The sequence below is a fragment of the Cyprinodon tularosa genome, unplaced genomic scaffold (genome assembly GCF_016077235.1).
Source record: "Cyprinodon tularosa strain WSP-4 unplaced genomic scaffold, ASM1607723v1 ctg650, whole genome shotgun sequence".
Taxonomy (NCBI): Eukaryota; Metazoa; Chordata; class Actinopteri; order Cyprinodontiformes; family Cyprinodontidae; genus Cyprinodon; species Cyprinodon tularosa.
In genome coordinates this window covers 332,551-359,316 of record NW_024039397.1, presented here as the reverse complement: position 1 = coordinate 359,316, position 26,766 = coordinate 332,551, and the positions used below count along the sequence as shown (strand labels likewise).

General features: G+C 42.5%; 1 protein-coding gene across 2 annotated transcripts in view; it reads right to left on the bottom strand.

Annotated features, from left to right (window-relative positions):
• LOC119799157 overlaps positions 1–10,156 on the bottom strand; it is a 31,846-nt gene extending 21,690 nt beyond the window's left edge. For both annotated transcript variants that reach the window (XM_038308950.1, XM_038308951.1), the window contains exon 1: positions 10,011–10,156. The gene's annotated coding sequence lies outside the window, so the exon portion shown is untranslated. The remainder of the gene's footprint in view (positions 1–10,010) is intronic.
• Positions 10,157–26,766: the final 16,610 nt, after the last annotated feature.

Below are 26,766 nucleotides of genomic sequence, written 5' to 3'. Positions count from 1 at the left end.
GAGATTATTTTTAATATAGGGGTTATTGTTTGGCTGTTATTTTATATGAACAATTCAAAATCCAATAAAAATATTTGAATCAAAGTCATGGCTAAGCAGTTACCATGGAAACAGAAGTCGCCACAAACTATGGTCATTTCTTAATTCACTAGAATGCGAGTACGGACTTGTGGCCTCGCCATGTATGTTCTTGAGAAGAATACAAAAGTCTGTAATTGGGGAGAACGGGAGCATGCAGCATAAATATCGGTTAATTGGAATAGAAGCGTACTCCTAACGTCACCACAAGCCCGGGTCGTCTAGAGCTGCATTTCACCTCCTGTTATTAATAGTGTCTAGATAATAATAACTTCATACTTTGTTCATTTAGTGGTGGAATAATAATTAATACAGTCAGATAAACACAAATGAAATGAACATTGTGAAGTAAAAATGAGTGCTGAGAGGCAAGGAAGAAAAGGGGGAAAAGACGGGCTAATGTTAGCCCTGGCTGCCGTAACCCTCTGAGGTTCGCTGGTTGCTGCGGTCCTCTCAAATTCGAAAAAAAAAAAAAAATGCATTAACTCAGTAAATAGGGAGGGGCAAGACCATCATCCAGAGACTCTGTCTGTTCTTGGTCTACTGTTCTTTTTAATTTGAACAGTACTAAGGCTGAGGCTGAAGACATTTCATGAGTTTCATGGAGATGTTACTTCAAGGCTGGACTATTGTAATTCTTTACTATCAAGAAGTCCACAAGCTGTAGTTAAAAGCCTTCAGCTGATCCAAAATCCTGCAGCCAGAGTTCTGATGAAAATGAAAAAGAGAGATCACATCTCTCCTATCCTGGCTTCTCTTCATTGGCTTCCTGTTAAATCCAGAATAGAATTTAAAATCCTCCTTCTCACATATAAAGCCTTAAATGGCCAAGCTCCATCTGATATCAGAGATCTGATTGTTCCTTATGTTCCTAACAGAGCACTTCGCTCTCAATCTGCAGGTTTACTAGTGGTTCCTAGAATTTCTAAAAGTAGAAGGGGAGGCAGATCTTTTAGTTATCAGGCTCCTCTCCTGTGGAACCAACTACCAGTTTTAGTCCATGAGGCAGACACCCTGTCTACTTTTAAGGCTAGGCTTAAAACTTTCCTTTTTGATAAAGCTTCTAGTTAGAGTGGCTCAGGTTATCCTGAGCTATCTCTATAGTTATGCTGCTATAGGCTTAGACTTCTGGAGGACATAGGGACCCCTTTTTCATCATTCTGCTTCATTCTCTCTCTATTCTCTATTCTCTATTCTCCATGCTTTTCCTCAGAGTAGCTTTGCCTCGTCTGTTCCTGTTTGGCTGTGACTCCATCCTGGAAAGAAACATCAGCTGTGCTGCTTCCATCAACACCTTTGTTTATAGATGCTGGAGATCGGCCTGTTTTCCAGTGTAGTCCTGTTTCTCTGACCGTGACTGACTGGATGTGTTCTCTTCGTCCTCTGGCATGGAGCTGGCTCGGACCTCGTCTTCCTGGCTGTGTGTTTCCTGGACGGGGCCGCCTTTTACAGCTGCTTTTTGTGTCTCTGCTTCTGTCTCCTTGAACCCCAGTCGGCCTCGGCAGATGGCCGCTCACACTGAGCCTGGTTCTGCTGGAGGTTTCTTCCTGTTAAAAGGGAGTTTTTCCTCTCCACTGTCGCTACAAGCATGCTTAATGTGAGGGATTGTATTTGAGTCAATGAGTCGATGCAATCAACTGGTTTTTCTTAGATAGAAAACTTTGTATCAATTTGAATGTATGATCTGGTTGAACTGTAAAGTGCCTTGAGATGACATGTGTTGTGAATTTGGCGCTATATAAATAAACTGAATTGAATTGAATTGAGTACACAAGCACATGGAACGTACAAGCACACATATTGAGAAACAGCATATGTCACACATAAGTAGCCAAAAATGAGGGCAAGTCGTTCATAAGTGTTAGGATTATTCTCTTTTAACACACTCACACTGCATATCCTCAATCTTTCATGCTAAAAATTAACTGTATTAAAACTTAGCTCGATTCCACTTATTTATATATAAAAGTACCATGCTGATAAAAATCCAGTCCATGTCGGTTAGCAACCTTAGTGTAAACCGACGAGGACATGCCAGGATTACGTATACCAACTCCGTATCTTTGCACCAGCCCACCTATTCACTGTGCTGACAGCAGTGGAGCTGCTGTCATTTGAATTTTATCTTATATTATCTGGACTAAGATAATTCAATTTGTAAATTAATGAAGATTTGAAGCAACCAGCACTTGAGTAAAAATGAATAATATATAAAGTAGCAAGCTTAAATTATAGATGTGGTTACTGATTGTAGGTGTAAGCATAGGATCACATCAAGTTGACATCAAATGGTTTGTTTTCTCAACATTTAGTGCTTGGTTATGAGCTTAATTAACTCCTTGTTTGCTCTAGTTTAGCCACCCAGTTTTAGTCCTTGTTTTGCTCACAAGTTAAATAATTATTGCTCAATCTAGTTAAATTATCTCTCATTGGAACTTGGGACTAATTAAACTAACAAAAATATCTAAGTTCTTAAAGCTTTCACGTATGCCTCAGAAAACCCATACTGTAGGAGGTCCTTAATAAAAGGAAAAGAACCATTGCATTTTATTTTTTGAAACATCAGCCACCCAAGAAAAGGCCTACAACATAAACAGAGGATGTGCAGAACAACTTAGTTATCCATTATCCAGGATTGATAGAGGAGAAACCAATTTAATTAAATTAAATTCAGTTTATTTCTATAGCGCTAATTCACAACACTGTTGATGCCAGTTCAACCAGATCATACAGTCAAATTGATTCAAAGTTTTCTATCTAGGAAAACCAGTTGATTGCATCAACTCATTGACTCTTCAGCAATCCTTCACACTAAGCATGCTTGTAGCGACAGTGGAGAGGAAAAACTCCCTTTTAAAGGTACACTATGCAACCGGTGTTGATTTTCCAGTGAGGCTCCCTCCAGAGGGCGAAAGTAAAAGTGCACTGTCGTAAATATGCTCAGCTGTTCTCCTGGTTTCTCCGTCAAGCCAGGCGCGGTTGTTTTGAGCTTAGCAGCGAATGACTAACGCTGCGTTCACACTGGATGTAGCTGGCGCGACAGAAGCAGCGAGTTTACATGCAAAGGTCCCGCAGCGCGTTTTGAGCTGCAGGCGCAGCACGTCTGAGCGGCTGCAGCAGCGCGTCGGGTGCGTTTAATGCAGGGAGAGAGACACAGCGCTGATGATCACTGCTCTTAAACAGTTTATTGACGCCTAAATTAACTTAAAAAGCAGTTTGGATTATTTAGATGAAAAACACCTACCAGCTGCAGCGGTGAACCGCTGCTGATGAAGGGATCCATACTGTCGGCGCATCCCTGGTATGTGGGGGTCTGAGCGGCTCCGACAGAAAAAATATTGAAGGCAGGATAATAATCTGGATGAACTGACTGCACTGATTATGTTTTCAGGTGTATTTTCTCACTTAAAAACATATTAAAACTACTTTATTCCCACTGATCACAGCAAATATAGCTGCAAGGCAGAGAAAGGATAGTGAAGCTCCGCCCAACGCGCCTCAGACACACTTTTGCAGCCAGAGCAGCAAAACTGCTTCAGCCGCACGTCAGTACTAACTGGTACAAGCAGCAAAAATGAAGCAGCAGATGCGATTTTGCTGCTTTTGCTGCGTGAACGTAGCATAACTGCACAAAGATCACCACTGTGCTTGCAACGAGAATGCTTTTAACTGGGGGGTGTAGCAGTTCTCGCCGTAAAGCAAGACTGACTCTCACGAGACTTCTGAGCCTGTGGGTGCGGGTCGGTGCTCCTGCAGTTGCAAGTGCAGTATTTCCCCCACAGACCACCAGGGCGGCCGAGAATACCTTTGTTCAACCTGAAATGACTCATTTAGTCATCCATAACGTTATGGAACACATTAATTAACTGAAAAATGTTGCATAGTGTCCCTTTAACAGGAAGAAACCTCCAGCAAACCAGGCTCAGCGTGAGCGGCCATCTGCTGAGGCCAACTGGGGTTCAAGGAGACAGAAGCAGACATAGAAAAAGCAGCTGTAAAAGGCGGCCCGGTCCAGGAAACACACAGCCAGAGAGACGAGCTCCGAGCCAGCTCCCATGTCAGAGGAGATGAAAGCACATCCATCCAGTCACAGTCAGGGAAACAGGACTACACTGGAAAACAGGCCGATCGCCAACATCTATAAACAAGGGTGTTGATGGCAGCAGCACAGAAGCCTGAACATTTAGAGGATGTTTGGCTCAACCTGCTGCTGTGAAGCAGGATTCTCCACCATGAACAGAATCAGAAATAAATCAAGGATTTTAAATTCTATTCTATCTGAACCAGAGGGATCTTCTCATTTTTATTATTAATTATACTATATTATATTATTAATTTATCTTTATTTTGGTCCATTGAATATGTTTAAAAACTCAATGTACATCAAATCTACCAAAATTAAACATCCACAGAAATGCTGACTTGTGTCATGATGGGTTTTCATAGAATCTACAGCCTCCTAGAAGGTCTAAACAGTTTAGCTGTTTTGTCAATTGTAAAAAATCTAATAAGATAATGAGTTAAGATTTTTTTTATCCTTAGCCTATTATCAAGTATTCATACAAAGTATAGTTTGAATGGGATTCGATTGCACTGCTTCCTGTATTAGTGTGAGTAATCCATGAAAAACCTATTAGTTTCCCGTTGTTTATTTTATTTTAACTGCATATAAAAATTGTAAAAAGTTGTAAAATTCTTAGTTTATAGTATAATTAATCCAGATTTATTTCTGATTCTGTTCATGGTGGAGAATCCTGCTTCACAGCAGCAGGTTGAGCCAAACATCCTCTAAATGTTCAGGCTCCGCTCCTGTCCGGCCAGGTCAAGATCTGCTATTGCAATCGCACCAAACAGGAAAAAGAACAGTGACAAGATTTGGTTTGTCAGATTAAAATATAGTAACAACAGATCAGTAACTACAAATTACAGCATAATTCTTATATATTTCAAAAAACTAACACCGTTTATTTAAAGGATTGGATCCAAATTATTGGTACTCCTGGAAGCAGATTTCTTATCTCCATCAGAAACCACACATATGCCGGATGCTGTTGGGGATTTTTTAATCTGTTATATTAAATCAAGCGTTAATTTCTGCCTGTTTTGCTAATCGAGCTCCGAGGATAAGTCAGAGCGCAGGAATAACAGAGGAACAGTGGAGGCTGTAGGCTTTGCTTTGCGCAGGAGGTCTGGAGCGCAGCGGGGCGGGCCTTTTTCAAGTCAGGAGACTTGAGCAAAGCACTTTATTCACACACACAATGATGGTGGCAAGCTACATTGTAGCCACTGCTGCCCTGGGGCTCACTGACGGAAGCGGGGCTGTCGTACAGTGGCCCTCTGACCACCATCAGTAGACAATGCAGGTGAAGTGTCTTGCCCAAGGACCCAACGACAATTAAAGTCGGTTCCGGGCTTGAACCGTCAACCCTTCGATTTCAGGGCAAACTCCTACATCCAACGCCACTGTTGGCCTGGTAGAGGATGTGGGATTTCTGGGTAAAGGAAAAGCGGCACAAGGGACGTTTAGATGCTGTCGTCAGACATCATACGGTAATTTATAAATGTTTTAAATCAGTTTGGGTCCAGATTAGCCAGCAGGTGGGTCTGGATCCAGAACCGCGATCCGCTAATCCATGACCTCTGCCTTATAGTGTCCCCACCAACTTTCATTACAAAGTTACACCCTTGACTAAGACCGTTATGGAACACATACTTCAACTGATTCAGTCCATATTTGGCGCAGTTACAGTCAAGATCAGAGTAGGTTAATTGAGCAGTGGTTCAACCTTCTGTTGATGTCATTGTAAGAAGTAGAAATATTTGTCTTCATCTCTGAGTCCCGTCATTCTTTTGCAACTACTTAGGATGTGGCACATGTATGGGGCCAAAGTTGTTGCTTTATTATTTGCAAATGTGTGTGGAGAGTTGTTTATCTGTATCTCTATTTGTGTGTGTACAGGGGGATGTGAAAATGTGTAAATGACACTGAAAATGTGTGAAGAGATTTATGTGTCTGTAAAACAATCTGCAAATGTGTAAAACTACTGTGTGTGTAATTTGGTTTGCAAATGTGGAAAAAATCCTCAAATCTTTTTACAGATTTACAAATCTGTAGTAAGATTTATAAATCAATCTGTAAAAACACTCAGAGACACTAATGTCTGAAGTATTTTCGGTTTAACACCGACAGACAAATCATTGGTTACAAGTCGAGCGGTTTCTATGTTTGCTCTCTTTACACACGTGATTTTGTACGTACAGTACAATACTGCCACCTAGTGGTATGATGGTGTAGAAGCAAGTTCAGCAAGTTGTGCTGAACTCCCACAGCAGGAAGAGGCAGCCTGTGAGCCTGCGCTCAGGGCAGCAAATCCAGATATTACACATACAAATCCTTTAGGCATTTGTGGATCTCACAGGGCAGAAGTGTAGCAAAAATAATGTGTGTAAAGCTCGTCTGCCTGGCTGTGTGTTTCCTGGACGGGGCAGCCTTTTACAGCTGCTTTTTGTGTCTCTGCTTCTGTCTCCTTGAACCCCAGTCGGCCTCAGCAGATGGCTGCTCACACTGAGCCTGGTTCTGTTGGAGGTTTCTTCCTGTTAAAAGGGAGCTTTTCCTCTCCACTGTCGCTACAAGCATGCTTAATGTGAGGGATTGTATTTGAGTCAATGCAATCAACTGGTTTTCCTTAGATAGAAAACTCTGTATCAATTTGACTGTATGATCTGGTTGAACTGTAAAGTGCCTTGAGATGACATGTGTTGTGAATTTGGCGCTATATAAATAAAGTGAATTGAAACTGAAATTAAAGAGAGCAAACAGAGAAACCGCTCGACTTGTAACTAATGATTTGTCTGTATTTCTGGTTCTTGAACCAAAAATACTTCAGACATAAGTGTCTCTGTATGTGCTTACAGATTGATCTACACATTTGCATATCTTACTACAGATTTGTAAATCTCAGTTCACATTTGTAGATTTGAATACAGGTTTGTGGATTTTTTACACATTTGCAAACCAAATTACACACACAGTAGTTTTACACATTTGCAGATTGTTTTACAGACACATAAATCTCTTCACACATTTACAGTGTCATTTACACATTTTCAAATCCCTCTGTACACACACAAATAGAGATACAGATAAACAAATCTCCACACACATTTGCAAATAACAAACCAACAATTTTGGCCCCATAGTATATATTAATTATACAGAAGAGGATTAGGGCCACTGGAAAAAAAAAAAAAAAAAGTTAACTGATTTTTTTTAAATTTTATTTCAGTATAGTATGGGAAAAAAGTCAGAATTCTGACTTTATTCTCAGAATTCTGACTTTAATCAGAATTCTGACTTTTTTCTCAGAATTCTGACTTTAATCTCAGAATTCTGACTTTTTTTCTTAGAATTCTGACTTTTTTTTATTGTCAGAATTCAGTCAGAATTCTGAGAAAAAAGTCAGAATTCTGACTTTTTTCTCAGAATTCTGACTTTTTTCCCATGTTACAGTTTTTTCTGAATGCTTAAGCTCTAATCGTGATTCTTGTAGCACAATTTCTAAAACTATTATTACGTATAGCAAAATCACTCACTGAGTTTGCGAAACTAAAAGCACAAACACTGCATTGCACTCAGTTTGCAATTTTGTAACACACATTTTGCAAAACTGTAGGCACAATTCACTGCACAACACTCTATTACCAAATTTCCAACACACTCCTAGCAAAATTATACACATGTATGGCTATCATTAACACTACTTTGCCAACTGTCTGGCACACTTTCACATGTGAAAACTGTTTTAGATAATTAGTTCACTTTGCAATCAGCCTAAGCACTATAAATAATAATAATTGATAATGACACCATCTTTCAAAATAGGCAATAAGCATTTCTTCACTAAGTCGTGTACTTGCACGCCACAGAATAGGAGTGAAACAAATTTACAGAGTTCCTTTGGAGAGAAACACAGAACATGTAAAGCAACTGCGATATGACTATGTGCAGATAAGCTATAGTGTCAATGGTTCTGAATTTGGAAGTGCATACAGTACCTTAGTGCTGTGCATGGGCCTGATGTGATGCATTTGTTTTGATTTGTCCAGAGAGTGATGGAACTAGAAGCAGATGCCATGGGACATGAGCTACTTTTTGTAGATGAAGCCGGTTTTAACCTCAGTAAAACCAGGAGACGTGGCAAGAACATTATTGGACATAACCAATACATAACATAACCATGTGTGCAGCTATAAGCCAAAATGGTGTCGTTCACCATCATGCAACCATAGGCCCATACAACACTGCACACATTATTGCATTCCTGGACACCTTACATGACATGCTCACTGTTCAGAGACCAGAGCATACCCGATATGTCATCATATGTGACAATGTTAGCTTCCATAGGGCTGCTTTGGTTCGCAACTGGTTTACAGACCACCCATTCTTCATGGCACTCAACCTCCCTCCATACTCTCCATTCTTAAATCCCATCGAGGAGTTCTTCTCTGCCTGGCGCTGGAAAGTGTATGACCGTCATCCTCATCAACAGGTAGCCCTTTTACAGACAATGGAGGAGGCATGTGGAGATATTGACCAGGCATCATGTCAGGCCTGGTTACGGCATTCACAGAGATATTTTACCCGGTGCCTTGGACTGGAGGATGTCACATGCGATGTAGACGAAATTTTGTGGCCAGACCCAGAAAGACGACATTATGTAGGTTGATTGTGTTTTTGTTTTTTGTGAAATTACTATTTTGGTTTTCTGACTTTCTCTTGGTTTTTGATGAGTGTGAATAAACAGCAATACTTGAAATTTGGATCCTTGTATGTTTACATGACACTATGACAAAAGTATGACCTCAAATTGACATCTGTACACAGAGAAAGAGAAAGCCAGATGTGTTTTGTATTCATACCATCAGTGTGTAGTTGGCACATTGTGTGCTTAGTAGATGATGGCTTGTGTTTACTGTTTGATACGAAAACACCATTTTTACAAAGGTGTGCAGAGTTAATCTAGCTGTGTTCGCTTTTGCAAGAGAACTGCAATGTTTTGATAATTGGGTAAAAGGTTTTCTTATTTGTGCGTAGAGTTTTGCAAAACTAGCCAATTGTTACAAAAAATGTGCTTAAGCAATTAGAAAAAACTGTAAACAGAAATAAAATTTAAAAATCAGTTTACTTTTTTTTTTTTCAGTGGCCCTAATCCTCTTCCGTATAATTAAGCTATGTATGCTTCTATAAAAAGAAAACACGGAGACACTCTAACTCTAAAACGTTGTATTTAACCCAGTTCAAAGAAAAAGTTGATAAAAGTTACTTTGTAAATAATTTGCCAAAACAAATATTTTCACGAAACGTGGCAAAAAAATAATGCAACTATTTTTGGCATTAACTTAATCATATTATTTATGTGTTAAACTAACGAAATATGATTTAGTAGATGCCAAAAATGGCTGCATTATGTATTCAGTGAATACAGAATATATTCCAAAAATCGCTCCAGTCGGTCAAAAACGTTTTCTTCCTCCGTCCTGAGTGATGCGCGCTCCCGCGACTCGAAGAAAGTACGCGGAGCCTTTTCTGCATCACTGTCACCGCTTAGTTCTATAGCAGCTTCTACGAGAACAAAACAAGTACAGGGTTGCAAACAACATCTGTGAATTTAAAAATGATGACAACTCCAGTTCTCACTTTTGGCGTTGGAAAGAAAGGAAACAGAGTCATCATGCTGTCTTTCATTTCCCTTACAGGACTAAACTAACACGGGAAGGTCATGGTCGCAGCATCTTCCATCTTCCTTCAACAATTTGCCAGTATTATTCCAGCAACTGATATTTTTAGCTCCACAGTTTCAGCCAGCACGCTGTTAGCTCCCAGCTCGGACATTTTAGAATAAGAAATTAGAATGAAGAAGTGACCTTACCTGTGCTGTGTATATCGCAGGCTGCTCTGTGTGATGTGTATCAGATAGAATTGATGACAGTGCAGTGTTTGGTCTTCAGAATGCAGCAGCAGGGCGTGTTCAGTATGCTGCAGCGCAGTGACGCTGCTGTTTCCCCTCTAAAGCAGGTTACTGTATATGGAGGACCAGCTCTACCACGTTTAAAAATAAATATAGAAATAAATAAATGCTCAGTAAATAAATAGAAATACAACTAATTCCCCCAAAAATACAACAAACAAATAAATGCAGGTAGAAATTAAAGACATAAATGCATACATATCTGTTAATTAGCTTCTTTATTCATTAAGATTATAAAATAAATAAATAATTATTACCTTATTTACTTATGGTCCGTTATAATCTTCAACTTTATTTATTATTTGCTTATTTTAGAAGTATTTATTTATGTGTAAGTTATAATATATTAATCTGTTTTATTCTTCCTTTATACTTTTTAACCTATTTATTTCTTCAATGCTATTTATTTCTGAACCAGAACCTCTTCATTTCTGGGTTCATTCAGAACCAGAACCTCCTCATCTCTGGGTCCATTCAGAACCAGAACCTACTCCTCTCTGGGTCAATTCAGAACAAAAATCTACTCTATGGGTCCATCCAGAACCAGAAAATCCTCCCCTTGTTGTCTCCCTTAGAACCAGAACCTCCTCCTCTCTGGGTCTCTTTCAGAACCAGAATCTCCTCCTCTGTGGGTCCGTTCAGAACCAGAACCTCTTCCTCTCTGGGTCTCTTTCAGAACCAGAACCTCCTCCCTTCTTTGTCTACTATGGGACCAGAACCTCCTTCTCTCTGGGTCTATTCAGAACCAGATCCTCTCCCTCTGTGGATCTAAGAACCAGAAAATCTTCTTCACTGGGTCCATTCAGAACCACCGACTCCTCTTTGGGTCAGTTCAGAACCAGAATCTCCTTCTCCCTGGGTCCATTCATAAACCAGAACCTCCTCCACTCTGATTGGGTCCAGAACCACCTCCTCCTCTCCTGGTCTATTCAGAACCAGAATCTCCTCTCTGGGCCAGAACCAGAACCTCCTCCTCTCTGAGTCCATTCAGAACCAGAATTTCCTTCTCTCTGGGTGTGTTCAGAACCCGAACCTCTTCCTCTCCGGGTCCGTTGAAAACCAGAACCTCTCCGTCTCTGCGTCTATTCGGAACCAGAAGCCCTCCTCTCTTGGTCCGTTCAGAACCAGAACCTCCTCATCTCTGGCTCCATTCAGAACCAACTACTTCTCTCTGGGTCCATTTCTGAACGACTGCCTGCTGGCTAGAACATTCTCTTCTCTGGGTCCGTTCAGAACCAGAAACTCTTCCTCCCCGGGGGTGGTTAATAACCAGAACCTCCTCATCTCTGGGTCCATTCGGAACCAGAAGCCCTTCCTCTCTGGGTCCACTCAGAACCACCCCCTCATCTCTGGGTTCATTCAGAACCAGAAACTTTTCCTCTCTGGGTCTGTTCAGAACCTGAACCTCTTTCTCTCTATATAAATGCAAAAAAAATTACAAAAGAACAAACCAAAAGGGTTCAGTTTGAAATGCTATGTTGATGCCTGATGTAAAAACAAACAAAACAAAGATTGCTGCACTGATCGTAAATGGTACCAAATGGTTCCCCAAAGAACTGGCAAGGCCATATGGTTGGTGAAAAATAGGAGAGAGGGCATCATTAAGATGGTTTTACCACACATTGCAGAAAGTAGCACATTGTGTATACCCTGTTTATTCAGTTTAACAGCAAAAAAGGCTTTTTGGGGTGGACATTTTAATGAAAATACATTTCCACTGTTAGGGTTCTGTTTGTGGGTATCGCTTTGGTGTTTTCCTTTTGTTTCTCCCTCCACCACCAGATGGTGCCCTTTCCCCATTTTTGGCTTGGAGGGCGGCTTCCAGTTTTTATTCCACATCTGCGGCTTGTTGGGTCATCATCAGAGGAGTATTTGAGCAGCAGACTGTCACCACCTCGACGCCAGAGTGTTTGCCAGTATTGGGTACTCTAGCCTCCTGAGATTAGCTGAGTCTAACTCTTGTGTCTTTGTCTCTCTGAGTCTAAGTTTTTTTCTTTGTCTCCTTTGTGTTCTCCGGTAAGATTACCCTCCTGATCCGCTGGATAAGCCTGGTCCTTCTACCCCCTTGGAAGGAAACATTCGTCTCACACTGAGCAAGGGGAAACCTTCACCTGAGCCATTCAAGCCCCCACTAGAAAATCCTGTGACAGTCAGCTTCGTTGCACCTCTGGACCCATCTCTAGTCTGCCTGTCCGCCCTCCCACAAGTACAATCATCACTGGACAATCCCCCACAAACTGGACCCAGGGATCAACCAAGAACCCCTTTAAGTCATTTAAGAAACATTCATCTGCTTCAATCTTTTTTCCTACGGGTCTCGAACTCATCCTTGTGCTCTCCCCTCTAGAATTTCCGGTTCCGTTTCACCAGACAGAAAACCTGCAAATTTTATCTCTCTCTTTGAGTTTGTAAATCTCCCCAATAAACCTGTTAACTATTTCCCTTGCTCTCTGAGTGGTTCTCTGTATGTGGGTTAGACCTCTTAAACCCATCATGACATCCACGTAATGAACAGATGCTTAAGGATTTTTCTCAGGACAGTTTTGTGTAATACCTCCACAATGTCACATTTTCTTTAATACTTAACCCCCACTAATAGGCTCACCTTAATCAGCTCACTTTTTTCTAATGCTTTGTTTAATCTAAGGTTCAATGACTTGAATGTTGCACAGAACTAATTGAAGAAAAGATTCTGAATGGGATTTGGCTATATTTTTTGTAATTAAGGGCAGTTAAACCACAGGTACTGAGTAATAACTCATGCTACTGATGCTTTGTTTAAAACTTTTTAACTTTATGCTATTAGTAACTTACGTTTTAAATCTTTTTACCAAATCTCATGTGTTTTATATTTCTCTTTTTTTCCCTTTTAAATTTCTATCAACAGGCATGTTGTTGGCAATATAGCGTCCACTGTGTCGCCCCTATTTGTAATGGGAGTGAATCATTTTGGTTTGCCTTCAAGAGTAAGGTGTGGTCATGGAATGGAAAACACACTTGTTGCACGTTTAAAAAAATTATCATTCAGGATTCTGAAGCAGATAAAGACTGTTCTGAATCTCCCTGGTTTCTCCATCTATGCTCTTATCTTTCAGGACGCAGCATTTAAGCCAGGGAATATGGATGTAGCTTTTAAGCACTGGTTGGGTAGGGGCATAGCTGTCAAGGATTTATACATTGATAACAAATTTACTTCCTTCCTGTAACTCCAGTCCAAACTGGGTCTTCCTTCTAGCCACTTTTTCAGGTACTTGCAAGTTCACAATTTTATCAGACATTTCTCTCACTTTGAAACCATATCAGTGCAACATAGTTTCTATGAGCTTATGAAAAAGCCCCCTACTTCTAAAAAGCTAATTTCTCACTTTGTTCATCTTTTCAGTTCATCTCCTCCTACTAATCATATAAAAGAGGCCTGGGCTTCTGACACACTAGTCAATATTTCAGATGAGCTGTGGAATTTGAGTCTGTCAAGAATGTTTCATTAATTCAAGATTGCAACTTATTTAATTCAAGGTTATTCCATCGTTTGTACTTTTCTAAAACCAAACTTAATAAGCTATTTCCCAGTATCTCTCCAACAAGTGACAAATGTAAATCAGATGATGGGACTTTGGGTCCTCTGTTTTGCTCCTGCCCTAAGCTTATGGACTTCTGGTACAGAATATTTAAATTTTATAGTAACACATATGGCAAAGTTCTATATCCGGATAATCATTTCATAATTCTGGGTTGCTCTAAATTCTCTGTTACTCTTCCCATGTCTCTGCAGCAGGCTCTAATGTTTGGTTTGGTGGTTGCAAAACGGGTTATTCTGCAGGAATTGAAATCATCTACCTCTCCATGCTTTAAGAAATGGCTCAATGATATGGTGTCCTGTATCTATCTCAAAGAAATTCGATACTCTTTGTCAGACAATCATGATAAGTTCTTTGATGTGTGGGGTCTTTTAAATAGACACATTCAAAATAATGGGTTAAAATGATTTTCATACTTTTTGGACGTGTACTTTTCTTCCCTTCTTATTCATTATTATTGTCAATACTGTCATTATCATTTATCGCTTTCATCTTTTATTGATATCCCATGTTTTATGGTGAACCGTTTGATACAAAGTCTCCAGAATTGTTTCTTATTCCCTCTGACTCTGCCTCGTGCTTTATCATGCTCTACAGTTTGATGAGTACATCTTTTATCCTCTGTTATCAGTTCTCTGGTAAGCTGACACTGTTTTGTCTTGTAGATTTTTGTTATTGTTGTACTTGTTTTGCTTTTTGTTGTATTTTTTTCTTGCTTTTGTCTTCTCTGTTTAACTTTGAAAAAGCATAAATAAATTTATTTTAAAAAAGACCAGGTTACATGTAATGGCCAGCAGGTGGCAGGAAAATAGATTTAAAAAAACTCAAATTTTGAAAATGGGTGAAAAAAATCTGTTTTCAACAAAATAGATGTAAACGACTATGTGATTTAAATCAACTTAAAATTTCTTAATAATTTTGTTTTAAGCCAATCTGTGCTCTCTGCCATTGCTCAGTGTACATATACTGCTAGCAAAATCAACTTGCTAAACTGGACCAGTCTCAGCAAGTGTATCAAACAGGTTTCAACTTTAACATGAGAACTGTAACCACACAAAAAACATGTTCTCCCAAATCCTTGGGTGTTAACAATGGCAATGTCCATGTTTTCCTTAAACACTTTGTAGGAAGTTATACGTGGGAGTTTTAAGCAGTTTATACATGTGTTGCCATGAGGAACATTGGTTTGGAGGACCCTTCTTCACTGCCCTCATGGAGAAACTCAATGAATGGTGCCGGGAAGAGCCGATTGTTGGTATCTTATTCACTCAAGTTGCAAATGCAAGAATGTTTTGAAGCTTAGATGATCCTTCTTCATCTATAGGAGAAAAAAAATTCCATTAAGGTACAAATTAGGTGTAGTAGATGTAAAGTAGATGTAGTATTGACTATATCTGTGTTGTACACCTAACTAGTGTCAGGGTTTGGTGTTCTTGTTACTTACTCTCTTCCACAGGTGGTTGTTGCTTACATGTAGGCGTGGCCCCACACCTGCAGCTCATTGAGGCTGCTCTGCTGAGCTTAAGAGAAGCGTTCAGTCAGCTGAAGGACACCAGAGTGTTAAAGCTTTGTGGTACCACCACGACTCTGTCCCACTGACAGATCTCTAGAACACTTGTTGTTTTTGGATTCCTATAATCTGTCTCCCTGAGCTTTGGATCACTCATTCGCCCATCTCCTTGCTCAGAGGACTGGTCACTGGATCCCTGCTGCTCAGGTTCTGCTCTGGCGTTCCCCTCAAACCCCATCGGTACTACTGAGTTGGACAAGAGACCCCTCTCTTGGATTCACACTGGTTCCTTCAGCTGCTCCTCAAGCCTTCCTCCACTGCAGTGCTGCTCCGGCCCCCGCCTAAGTCCCACCTGCCACCTCCTCCTATCAGAAAGCTGAGTTACAGAACCCATTCCTCCACTCACCCTCCCCAGATAGGTTATCCGTATCTGGTGGTTAGCAGAGCAGCACCATCTCAGGTTACTTATGAAGCTAAGGCGGAAATTCAACTGAAGAAACTCTGATTACTTCCATTCAATCTGAGGCTGATCCGCCTCCGATGCAGCCAACCCGCTTCAAGCCACTTTCCTCGATGCCCAATCATCTTCCAGCACTCCACTTAAAGCCACTCCAAATCATCTCTAGGCCTGCTCTTCAACAAGCGCAAGATCCATCGCTCCTATGTCGGACTTTGATTCAGACAAATCAACTTACCTCCAATCCTCCGGCTCGAAGGAGTTCCCGTCTAGCCGCTCTCTCACCTCCGTCCTCCGCACTCCGCTCCAGGGTTCGTAAGCGGTCATGCAAACGCAGCAGAGAACGTCCCAGCTCCAGCCATAGCGCCCGGTCCCTCTCTCCGTTCCGACGCAAACCCAGGTCCTTCTTCAGATGTTCCCACCATGTCAGTTTCTCAATCCATAGAGGCTCCACCCTTCCACAATCCTCCCGCAGTTGACCAGTTTTCGGCTTCTCTATGCTCCACCCTGGACTCTCTAAATCGCTCCGTTCAGACTCTGTCTGCACGTGTTCAAGCCTTGGGAAATCCCCACACTGCCACGTCATCACTGCCTTCCGCTTCGCAGCGGGATCCCCTCCCTCCTCCTCCTACATTCACACTCGCCTACCGCCCGCCCTGAGCCAGCTCTAGGTAAGACGTATCTAACCATGTTTCTATTATAATTTTCTTTTTTCTTTTTTTTTCATTCTGCTCATTATGCTTCCCCCGCCCTTTCCATCCAGGCAGTTTATATATTTCCATGTATTCTAACATTTCTCCTTGCCTGTTGCAATATTATATAAGGGAAATATATTAATTTAGTTTCACTCACCCTCCCCTCCTGTGAAGTTGAACATCAAGTCGCCTCAGCAGGTGACATTACAGCTGTTTCAAATCATCCGAGCGCGTTTTGCCCATCTATACCCTTTAAGTCTAGCATTCAATCTATTCCTCCTCCGTTCTCTTCTACACTTGCCCAGCCCACAGACTCTGGTAGAAACGTCCAGATATTCAATTCCAGACCCATCTGTAATAAGTTTAATGAAAGTACATGCACCTTTCCTAATTGCAGTTTCTCCACATTTGCAGCTTTGCTAGGATGCGCATCCCAAGTCCGTCTGTCCCCGTCGTGTTCTGTTCATGAGAAATCGTACCTTCAAACACTAGAAAATTTCTAAAGAAATTTTGAGGGGGGCCACCTACTGCCCGTCTGGGTAACTGTGCCAGTACGGCCCTGGCAAGTGACGTTGGGGCTCCCCAGACCAACTGCTTACGCCTTTGAGGGCTGCTGAGGGAAGGAAAGAGGGCTAGGTCATAGGCAAAGAGAGCTGTGTGCCACTTGTGCTGAAATCTGGGAAATAGACGTGCACAGCATATGATGCACAAGGGTAATATGGGTTGTCCATATTGAACCGCAGTGGGTAAAGCGCAGTTGGCGGGCTCCGCCCGCCTGCTAGGAGCCCTTGCAGCGATGAAAAAAATCACCAATGGCGGGCTCTGCCCGCCTGCTAAGAGCCATTGCAGTGATGAAATCACCATTGGCGGGCTTCGCCCGCCTTCTAAGAGCCATTGCAGTGATGAAATCACCAATGGCGGGCTCCGCCCGCATGCTCAGAGCCATTGCAGTGATAAAATTACAAATGGCTATGAGCAATATGCCAGAATGTATTGAGTGTGTATAAGGAAGAGGCTTTTATTCTGTAGAGTCCCTGTAGTGTTATTTTGAAAGTCTATCATGGATGTGCATCAAAAGATGGGTCATGCCCAGCAGTGATATAGAATCCATTTCCAAATGTTAAATCACTGGTTTTCCATGTTATTAGGTGAATAGCTGCTGTATTACAGAGTAAATGGGAGACTTTTATTGTGAAATTTGCTCTGGTGTGTGTTTTGAAAAGGTCACTAGAGTCTAATAAAAACAACCTGGAAATGTTTGGGTCATAATGTTGAGCCATTTGCATCAATTACTGCATTAGTATAATCTAGAGAGCCTTTTTATTTTGTAGGGTACCCTGACAGTCTTATTTGAAAGTCCAACAGAGTTGTGTTTAGAGAAAATGTTCAGACCCACAATGATAGTTGATGACTATTCCAATTGTTAAATCACCATCACCTCTTTTTTTTCCATGTTATAGGGCAGTAGAATGAAGATGAAATGGAGGCTTTTATTTTGAAATTTGCCTTAAGTGAGTTTTAAACAGTCTCCCTAGAAGTCTATATCTCTAAAATGGGGTTGAGTTTTTGGGCCGCTACCGTGTGGGTGGGTGGCGGGGGGGTGGGGGCGGGGGGGGGGGGGGGAATCACCACTTGGTAAGGTGGGTGGGGGGGGGTGGGGGGACCCGGGATGGGGGGGGGTTGATGGATGTTGGAGGGTGATGGGAAACATGTGAGGGGGATGGTAGTTTGAGGTGGGTTTTATGTGTTGATGTTGTAGTGGGTGGCAAGGGGTGGGGGGAGGGGGGGTATGGGATGTGGTGGGTTTGGGAGTGAAGGGAGGTAGGTTATGGATGTGTGGTTGGGATATGACGGTCTGTGAGAATGTGCTTTAGGGGTCGAGGGAGTTGAGTTTATCGCAATGGAGCACTTGGGATTTTATTGTTTTTAAGTTGGCATATGATGCCCTCCATTGGAGATTAGCGATCATGAGTGGTACTGTTTCTGTATAGAACACAAGGGGTTCAGAGAATCGATAGCGATAACGTCTTGTGAAGCACTGGTTACCTTGACAACGCCTTAACGAGCCTGGTTCAGTGACAGAGAGAAAAGCGCAGCACTAATCGTCCTTAGCTCCTCAAGGCTTTTTTGAATGGAGGAATCAGCTGCTGAACAAAACGACCTGCTGAGCAAAACCGTAATAGGTATTAGAAAAATTCTTTCAGTGAAAGAAACACTCTATCCTTTTTCTCAGACTGGGGTAACCTTCATGCTGTAGTCTTTTCCACAACCCAAAAACGAAGCACAAACAAAATGCTGATCCCACCTGCTCCTCCCTTTGTTTAAACTGCAGCACCACACTCTGTCACCTTTAAGCTGCTATAGCACCCCTCCGAACAAACAACTGCTGAGTAAAAACCGTAAAAGGTATCTGAAAAATTATTTTTATCTAAGCTAAAGCTATATCTTGTCTTCAATTGGAGTAACTTTCATGGCTGTAGGTCATCTACAACCTGAATGGGAAGAGAAAGAATAAGAAAAAACGGGTCCTCAGTCCTTAGCTTCTAACTGAGCTAGCTGCAGCAACACACTCTCACTCACCTTTAAGCTGCTAAAGCCCCCCTCCGAACAAAGGACTGCTGATTAAAAACCATAAATGATATCTGAAAAATTATTTTTATCTAAGCTACAGCTATATCTTTACTTCAATTAGAGTAACCTTCATGTCTGTAGGTCTTTCACAACCCAAAACGAAGCACAAACAAAATGGCTGATCCCACCTGCTCCTCCCTCTGTTTAAACTGCAGCACCACACTCTGTCACCTTTAAGCTGCTATAGCACCCCTCCGAACAAACGACTGCTGAGCAAAAACCGTAAAAGGTATTAGAAAAATTCTTTCAGTGAAAGAAACATCTATCCTTTGTCTCAGACTGGGGTAACCTTCATGTCTGTAGGTCTTTCACAACCCAAAACGAAGCACAAACAAAATGGCTGATCCCACCTGCTCCTCCCTTTGTTTAAACTGCAGCACCACACTCTGTCATCTTTAAGCTGCTATAGCACCCCTCCGAACAAACGACTGCTGAGTAAAAACCGTAAAAGGTATCTGAAAAATTATTTTTATCTAAGCTAAAGCTATATCTTGTCTTCAATTGGAGTAACTTTCATGGCTGTAGGTCATCTACAACCTGAATGGGAAGAGAAAGAATAAGAAAAACGGGTCCTCAGTCCTTAGCTTCTAACTGAGCTAGCTGCAGCAACACACTTTCACTCACCTTTAAGCTGCTAAAGCCCCCCTCCGAACAAATGACTGCTGAGTAAAAACCATAAATGATATCTGAAAAATTATTTTTATCTAAGCTACAGCTATATCTTTACTTCAATTAGAGTAACTTTCATGGCTGTAGGTCATCTACAACCTGAATGGGAAGAGAAAGAAAAAAAAAACGTTTCCTCACACCTGAGCTTCTAATTGAGCTAGCTGCAGCAGGACACTGTCACCCAGCTTTCTGGTGCTTAAAATGTCCTCCGAACAAACGACTGCTGAGCAAAAACCGTATGAGTTATTCAAAAAATTCTTTCACCGTGAGCGTCAGCCATCCTTCGACTCCAACTATGCCAACTTTGGTGTATGTGTGTCTTTCAGAACAATATTTATGACGAGTTTAAAACACATAATGTCATTCGTTTTTCTCCCCTCTGCTGTTCCAAAACCAATGAAAAACGGCTCTGATTTTCATCGACTTGAGGTCGGTCTGGAGGGTTTTTAAGGAAAAGTATTAATCCTACCGTAATTCCGAAGACATTGTGTGGGTCCAGAGATTTCAGTCTACAAACTGACCAAAAATGGTGACTCTAGCTATAAATATGTGGCCGTGAGGGCGAGTTTAAAATGTTTTTGGGTCTTAAAAAAATGGCTGCCTCACACTCTAGCTTTTCAGTCTCTCCACTCTAGAAGGCTGGATTTTGCCAAAACTTTGTGGCGCTTGAAGTCTGATTATACAAAAAACCGTAGCAGTTATCAACATGCCGTCTTCAGTTTTATGCAGACGAAGGATTTATCTACAAACTGAGCTTTAAACTGTTTTTCTACGTGAATGTATGCCAACACAGTGACTGTTTTTTATGCTGTTTTTTTCCTCTCCCCATTCATTTCCTATGGGAATTTTTTGCGACGTTTTCGCTAATAATTCGCAAACCTTCGGACTAATGAGAAAGTTTTATACAAGCACGCATCGCCCCATTGGTCTCTACGCGTGTGCCAACTTTGGGCCCGATCCGACGAATGGTGCGTGACTAGTTACGCGCCGAAGTTTTTGGTGGCGAGGAGAACTATAAGCTATAATAATAAAAATAATACGCGGAATAAATATGTGAGATAGTAGTAGGTGGGCCATGCCTTCGGCATGTGGCCCCCCTAATTAATAGCCCGTCATCTTCTACGCCCATCATTATTTCTGAATTGGCAATTTTTCTTACCCATCATCTGACCGCACTTTCGTCAACTTCATTCTTACCGGTCTGTCTCAAGGTTTTCATTTCGAGTCTGCACCACCCCCACCCCCCCTCACCCACGTCTCCCCTAATCTCCAATCTGCTTTAAAGAACCAGACGTCGTAGATCAGCTGCTTCACAAGTTGTGTCCAAGAGTTTCACGATTGGTCCTTTCAAAACATTCTCTCTCTGCTCCCTTTCGTGTGAGCCCCCTAGTGGTAGCTAACCGCTATATTCCGGGAAAATGAGGCTCATATTGGACTTATCTGCCCCTCATTCTGGCCGTCACTCTCCATAAATAGCCTCTTCCCTCTTTCCTCCTTTTCTCTTCACTACGCTTCTGTAGACCACGCTATTTTCTCTCATTAAGACCACCGGCCAAGGGGCCTGGCTGGCCAAAGCAGACAAAATTATTTTCATTCACCCTTCTCAATGGCTCCTGTTCGGAGCTAAATGGAAGTCTCTGTTCTACTTTGCTGTCAGTCTCAACTTCCGCTGCAGGAGCAGTCCTTGTCTGTTTGACAAATTTCAGAAGCTCTGTGTTGGATTCTCCTTAATGTTACTCATTTGCCATGCGTTCTTCATCTCAGGATGGTTTCCTACGCATAGATCCTCCCTCCATCAGCCCAGTTCGTCACTCCTTAAACTAAAAGCTCTTAACCACTTGGTGTTCCCCTGTCCGAAGAAAAACCATCGGCCCTGTTACAAAATTGTGTTTCTAGGCAAAGCTCTCGTTTCAGTGGCCATGATGGCATCCCTGCCCGCAGACAAGCTGTCTCAGATTCGTGAGATTTCTCAGTCTTATAGCTTTGCATCAATTATTTCCAAACGTCAGTTGCTTCTTTGCTTGGTCACCTTAATTTTGCTGTGCGCATCATGGTCGTTCCTTCATTTCCCGACTGCTTAACCAAGCTAACTCTGTTCCCTCTCTCTTAGATTAGGTTTCTCTGGACGAAGGTTACCGTTCCGATCCTTCCTTCTGGGCTAGACTTCTTGTAAATGGAAGGGCAAATTATTTTCGATGACATCATTCAAACGCTGACACGCTCCAATTTTTCACGGATGCTGCCCCATCCGTAGGTTTTGGGGGGTTTCTTTCAGGACAGGTGTTTGCTGGTTCATGGCCTCCCTCTTTTTACTAGTTCTCAGTCATCTGCGCTATGCGAGGTTTACCTTTAGCCGTAGCTTGCCGTCTGTGGGGCCCGCTTTGGAGGAGAATGCGCATATCCGCTTCTGCGACAACATGGCAGTCGTTGACGCCATCTCTAAGGTCGCTCCTCCTCTCAATCTCTCATGCCATTCATTAGAGGCATAACTTGGCAAGCAGTCTCTTACAACTCCATCATCTCTGCTCGACACGTTCCTGGTCTTTCTAACCATGCTGCTGATGCTCTTTCTCGTTTTAAATTTCAGACCTTCCACATCTTCGTCCTTCTGCCGATCTCCTTCCGACCCCCGTTCCTCCGCTAGAAGAACTCATCCTTAACTAACCCACTCTCTTCGTTCGTACTTACTTCCTCCAGTTTCTACATAAATCAGGTTTAGCTTCACTTCAACTAATAGTCGTTTCGATCCTTCCCGACATTCGTCTCTGTCGGATCTTCATTTCCACATCGATCTTACAAATATCTTGAATCATTCTAAAGGAAAGGCCCTTGTTTTATTTCTATCTTGCGTACAGATGGCCCCTTTTGCCTGTTTATCACCATGTTTAATCTGTTCAAAGCGCCAAAAGTTTTTCCCTCATTTCAAAGCCACTTCGTCACGCGCAAGGGTTCTCCCGCGTCACCGCGCTGGTTCCAAGACCATCCCAGAATACGATCAGAATCCTGTGGCTTTTCATCCAGTCATTATTCCAGCCACTCATTTAGGATAGGGGCAGCCAAAGCAGCTGCTCGTGGTGTCTCTGTGGCTTCTCTCCAGCAGTTGGGCCGATAGACTTTTTCAGCCTATAAATCCTATATCCGCCCTGAACACTCTTCAATCTTAGCAGCTCAACACTCTCTCTGTCTGTAAGGTAAGCTAACTTCGAATACTGGTGATGGTTTAAAATATATTCTCATCTTTGCTAAATCATTGCTCCCTGCCACGCACCCTGCTATGTTCCCTGTGTGTTCCCTGCCTCATTCCCTGCTTGCATTCTGCCATGCTCCCTGGGTGTTTCCAGCCATGCTTCCCGCTATGCTCCCCATGAGTCATGTTCCCTGCCATGCGCCCTGCCACGCTCCCCGTGTGATCCCTGCCACTTTACCTGCCTGCCATGCTTCCTGTGTGCTCCCTGCCATGCTCCCTGTGTGTTCCCTGCCATGCTCCCTGTGTGTTCCCTGCCATGCTCCCTGTGTGTTCCCTGCCATACTCCCTGTGTGCTCCCTGCCATGCTCCCTGTGTGCTCCCTGCCATGCTCCCTGTGTGCTCCCTGCCATGCTCCCTGCCATGCTCCCTGTGGTCCCTGGCCTTGTTCCCTGCCATGCTCCCTGGCCTTGTTCCCTGCCATGCTCCCTGTGTGTTCCCTGCCATGCTCCCTGTGTGTTCCCTGCCATGCTCCCTGTGTGCTCCCTGCCATGCTCCCTGTGTGCTCCCTGCCATGCTCCCTGTGTGCTCCCTGCCATGCTCCCTGTGTGCTCCCTGCCATGCTCCCTGTGTGCTCCCTGCCATGCTCCCTGTGGTCCCTGGCCTTGTTCCCTGCCATGCTCCCTGGCCTCGTTCCCTGCCATGCTCCCTGGCCTTGTTCCCTGCCATGCTCCCTGTGTGTTCCCTGCCATGCTCCCTGTGTGTTCCCTGTCATGCTCCCTGTGGTCCTGGCCTTGTTCCCTGTCATGCTCCCTGTGTGTTCCCTGCCATGCTCCCTGTGGTCCTGGCCTTGTTCCCTGTCATGCTCCCTGTGTGTTCCCTGCCATGCTCCCTGTGTGTTCCCTGCCATGCTCCCTGTGGTCCTGGCCTTGTTCCCTGTCATGCTCCCTGTGTGTTCCCTGCCATGCTCCCTGCTATGCTCCCTGTGGTCCCTGGCCTTGCTCCCTGCCTGCTCCCAGTGTGTTTCCAACCATGCTTCCTCGCCACATCCCCTGTCGTTTCCTGCCTTGCTTCCTGCTATGCTCCCTGCAATGTTCCTATGCTTCCTGCAATGCTCCCTGCAATGTTCCTATGCTTCCTGCAATGCTCCCTGCAATGTTCCTATGCTTCCTGCAATGCTCCCTGCAATGTTCCTATGCTTCCTGCATGCACCCTGCTAAGCATTCTGCAAAACTCCTTTATTTTCTCTCTACCATGCTCACTGCTATGATCCCCGTCATGATTATTCCTTTATCACGTGTATCAGCCTGTGCATAATGAAGTCCTTCTGTACTCATCCTTCTCCCTCCGCTTTCTGCGTATGCTGGCGCTCAGGCCTGAACCTCGGCAATTTTTGGGGGGAATATCCTTATTCCCATACATCAGTTTATCTCCATTAAAGTATAAATCAGCGTTTATGTTTCCTGCCGAGGCCTGAGCGCCAAAGTTCAAACTATTGTATCAATAAACTCTTCTAATTGCATCTTTCTCTCTCTGTGAGTTTTTCAGATTGAAATGAAGCTAAGGCGGAAATTCAACTGAAGAAACTCTGATTACTTCCATTCAATCTGAGGCTGATCCGCCTCCGACGCAGCCAACCCGCTTCAAGCCACTTTCCTCGATGCCCAATCATCTTCCAGCACTCCACTTAAAGCCACTCCAAATCATCTCTAGGCCTGCTCTTCAACAAGCGCAAGATCCATCGCTCCTATGTCGGACTTTGATTCAGACAACCCACCTCCATCCCCTTCTCCGCCATTGTAGTAAGCTCATCCGACTCCTCCTCGATGCCCCTTCAACCTCACCTCCAGTGTGTAGTCCCTCCAGACTTTCATGGAGTTCCCTGTCACTTTAAACGGTCCGGCAGAAGACCGCCACGTTGAGCCTGGTTCTGCCAGAGATTTCTTCCCAAAGGGGAGTTTTTTTCTCTCCACAGTCGCTTCATGCTTGCTCTTCATGGACAGTTTATGCAAACTTTGTTCATTCAGTGACATCTAACTCAAGCATCACCTCGTATTCCAGCCTCCATGGATTAACCAAACTTCACCTATCTAAACTCCACCACCAGTTTCAGGCCCGGGGGGAATATCCTTATTCCCATACATCAGTTTATCTCCATTAAACTATAAATCAGCGTTTATGTTTCCTGCCGAGGCCTGAGCGCCAAAGTTCAAACTATTGTATCAATAAACTCTTCTAATTGCATCTTTCTCTCTCTGTGAGTTTTTCAGATTGAATTGCCAATCTTAGTCTTAATCAGCTTACTGACGTTCCGAACCTCTTCTGCGGTACCTGCTCAGGACTAACTTTCTTGTTGTGTTATCAATAAACATCTTAGACTGCTCGTGTTTCCTGTGTCTGCATGTGGGCCAAGCACCTTAAAACCATGACAACTAGTAAAACCATTTTTTTATTTGTCATTTTATTTAATATGTACATTTTCAATTTACATAAGATTTATTCAAAATTTGTAAAGATCAAAATTCTTACTTTTAAGTTGTAATGGGTTTATATAGAACATTTGACTGAACTGGAAGCAAACCTTTGGATGTAATTTTGAAAAACACCTCAAACACATTGCTACCTTACGTGTCATCAACTAAAAAAGAAGCTTAATATCACCAAGAGAATTTTGGAGCTCTTTAAGTCTGTCTCTTGCTTAGGTACAACTTCAGATCCCTGAAGGTGTCAATTTTATCTGTTCAATGACACGTAGCTTCGAACATCATTATCTACAGTAAGACACGTATACTGCATAGACATTGGTTTAAAGCCCATTCAGGCTAGGTCTTGTATATTAACTTTTTCAAGAAAAGATCTCAGGATTTTTTTATTGAAAATTAGCCAGCAAAAATTTTTAAAAAAATGGCTCTAGGACAACAATCACAACGTTTTGGAGTGGCAATCAGAAAGCTCTGACCTCCATCCCATACAATTTTCTAAATAAGTTTACTTATATAGCGCAAATTCACAAGAAATATAATCTCAAGTCTCTTTACAAAGACATTCAACCAGATCATAAAGTCAAATTGATTCAAAGTTTTCTATTTAAGGAAAAGCAGTTGATTGCATCAAATCATTAACTCATGGGCAATCCCTAGCAAAAGCATGCTTTTAGCGACAATGGAGAGGAAATACTCCATGTCAGAGGACAAAAATGGCACATCCAGTTAGTCACAGTCAGAGAAACAGGACTTCACTGAAAAATAAGCAGAGCTCAGACATCTATAAACAAAGGTGTTGATGGCAGCAGCAAAGCGGAAATTTCTCCTTGGTATGATTTCACAGCCAAGCAGGAGTAGACTAGATGAAGTTACTATGAGAAAAAGCAGAGAGAGCAGAACGTTAGAGATTAAACTAATAGATTCTGCAGAGTGGGAGAATAGAGATAGAATGAAGCAGAATTATGAAAAAGAGGTCCCTATGTCCTCCAGCAGTCTAAGCCTATAGCAGCATAATTATAGAGATAGCTCAGGATAACCTGAGCCACTCTAACTATAAGCTTTATCAAAAAGGAAAGTTTTAAGCCTAGCCTTAAAAGTAGACAGGGTGTCTGCCTCACGGACTAAAACTGGTTGCTGGTTCCACAGGAGAGGAGCCTGACAACATTTTTATGTCCTTCCCTGCTAACATGAAACAATTGTGTTAAGGTAAATTAATTTGATTAAGTGAATTGCAAAAATGGTTGCATTGTTTTTTTTTCTGTATTCTGAATTTAACTGAAAGCCAGTGAATAGAATCTAGGATAGGAGAGATGATCTCTAATTTTCATCAGAACTCTGGCTTCAGCGTTTTAAATCAGCTGAAGGCTTTTAACTACAGCTTGTGGACTTCCTGATAGTAAAGAATTACAATAGTCCAGCCTTGAAGTAACAAATGGATGGACTAATTTCT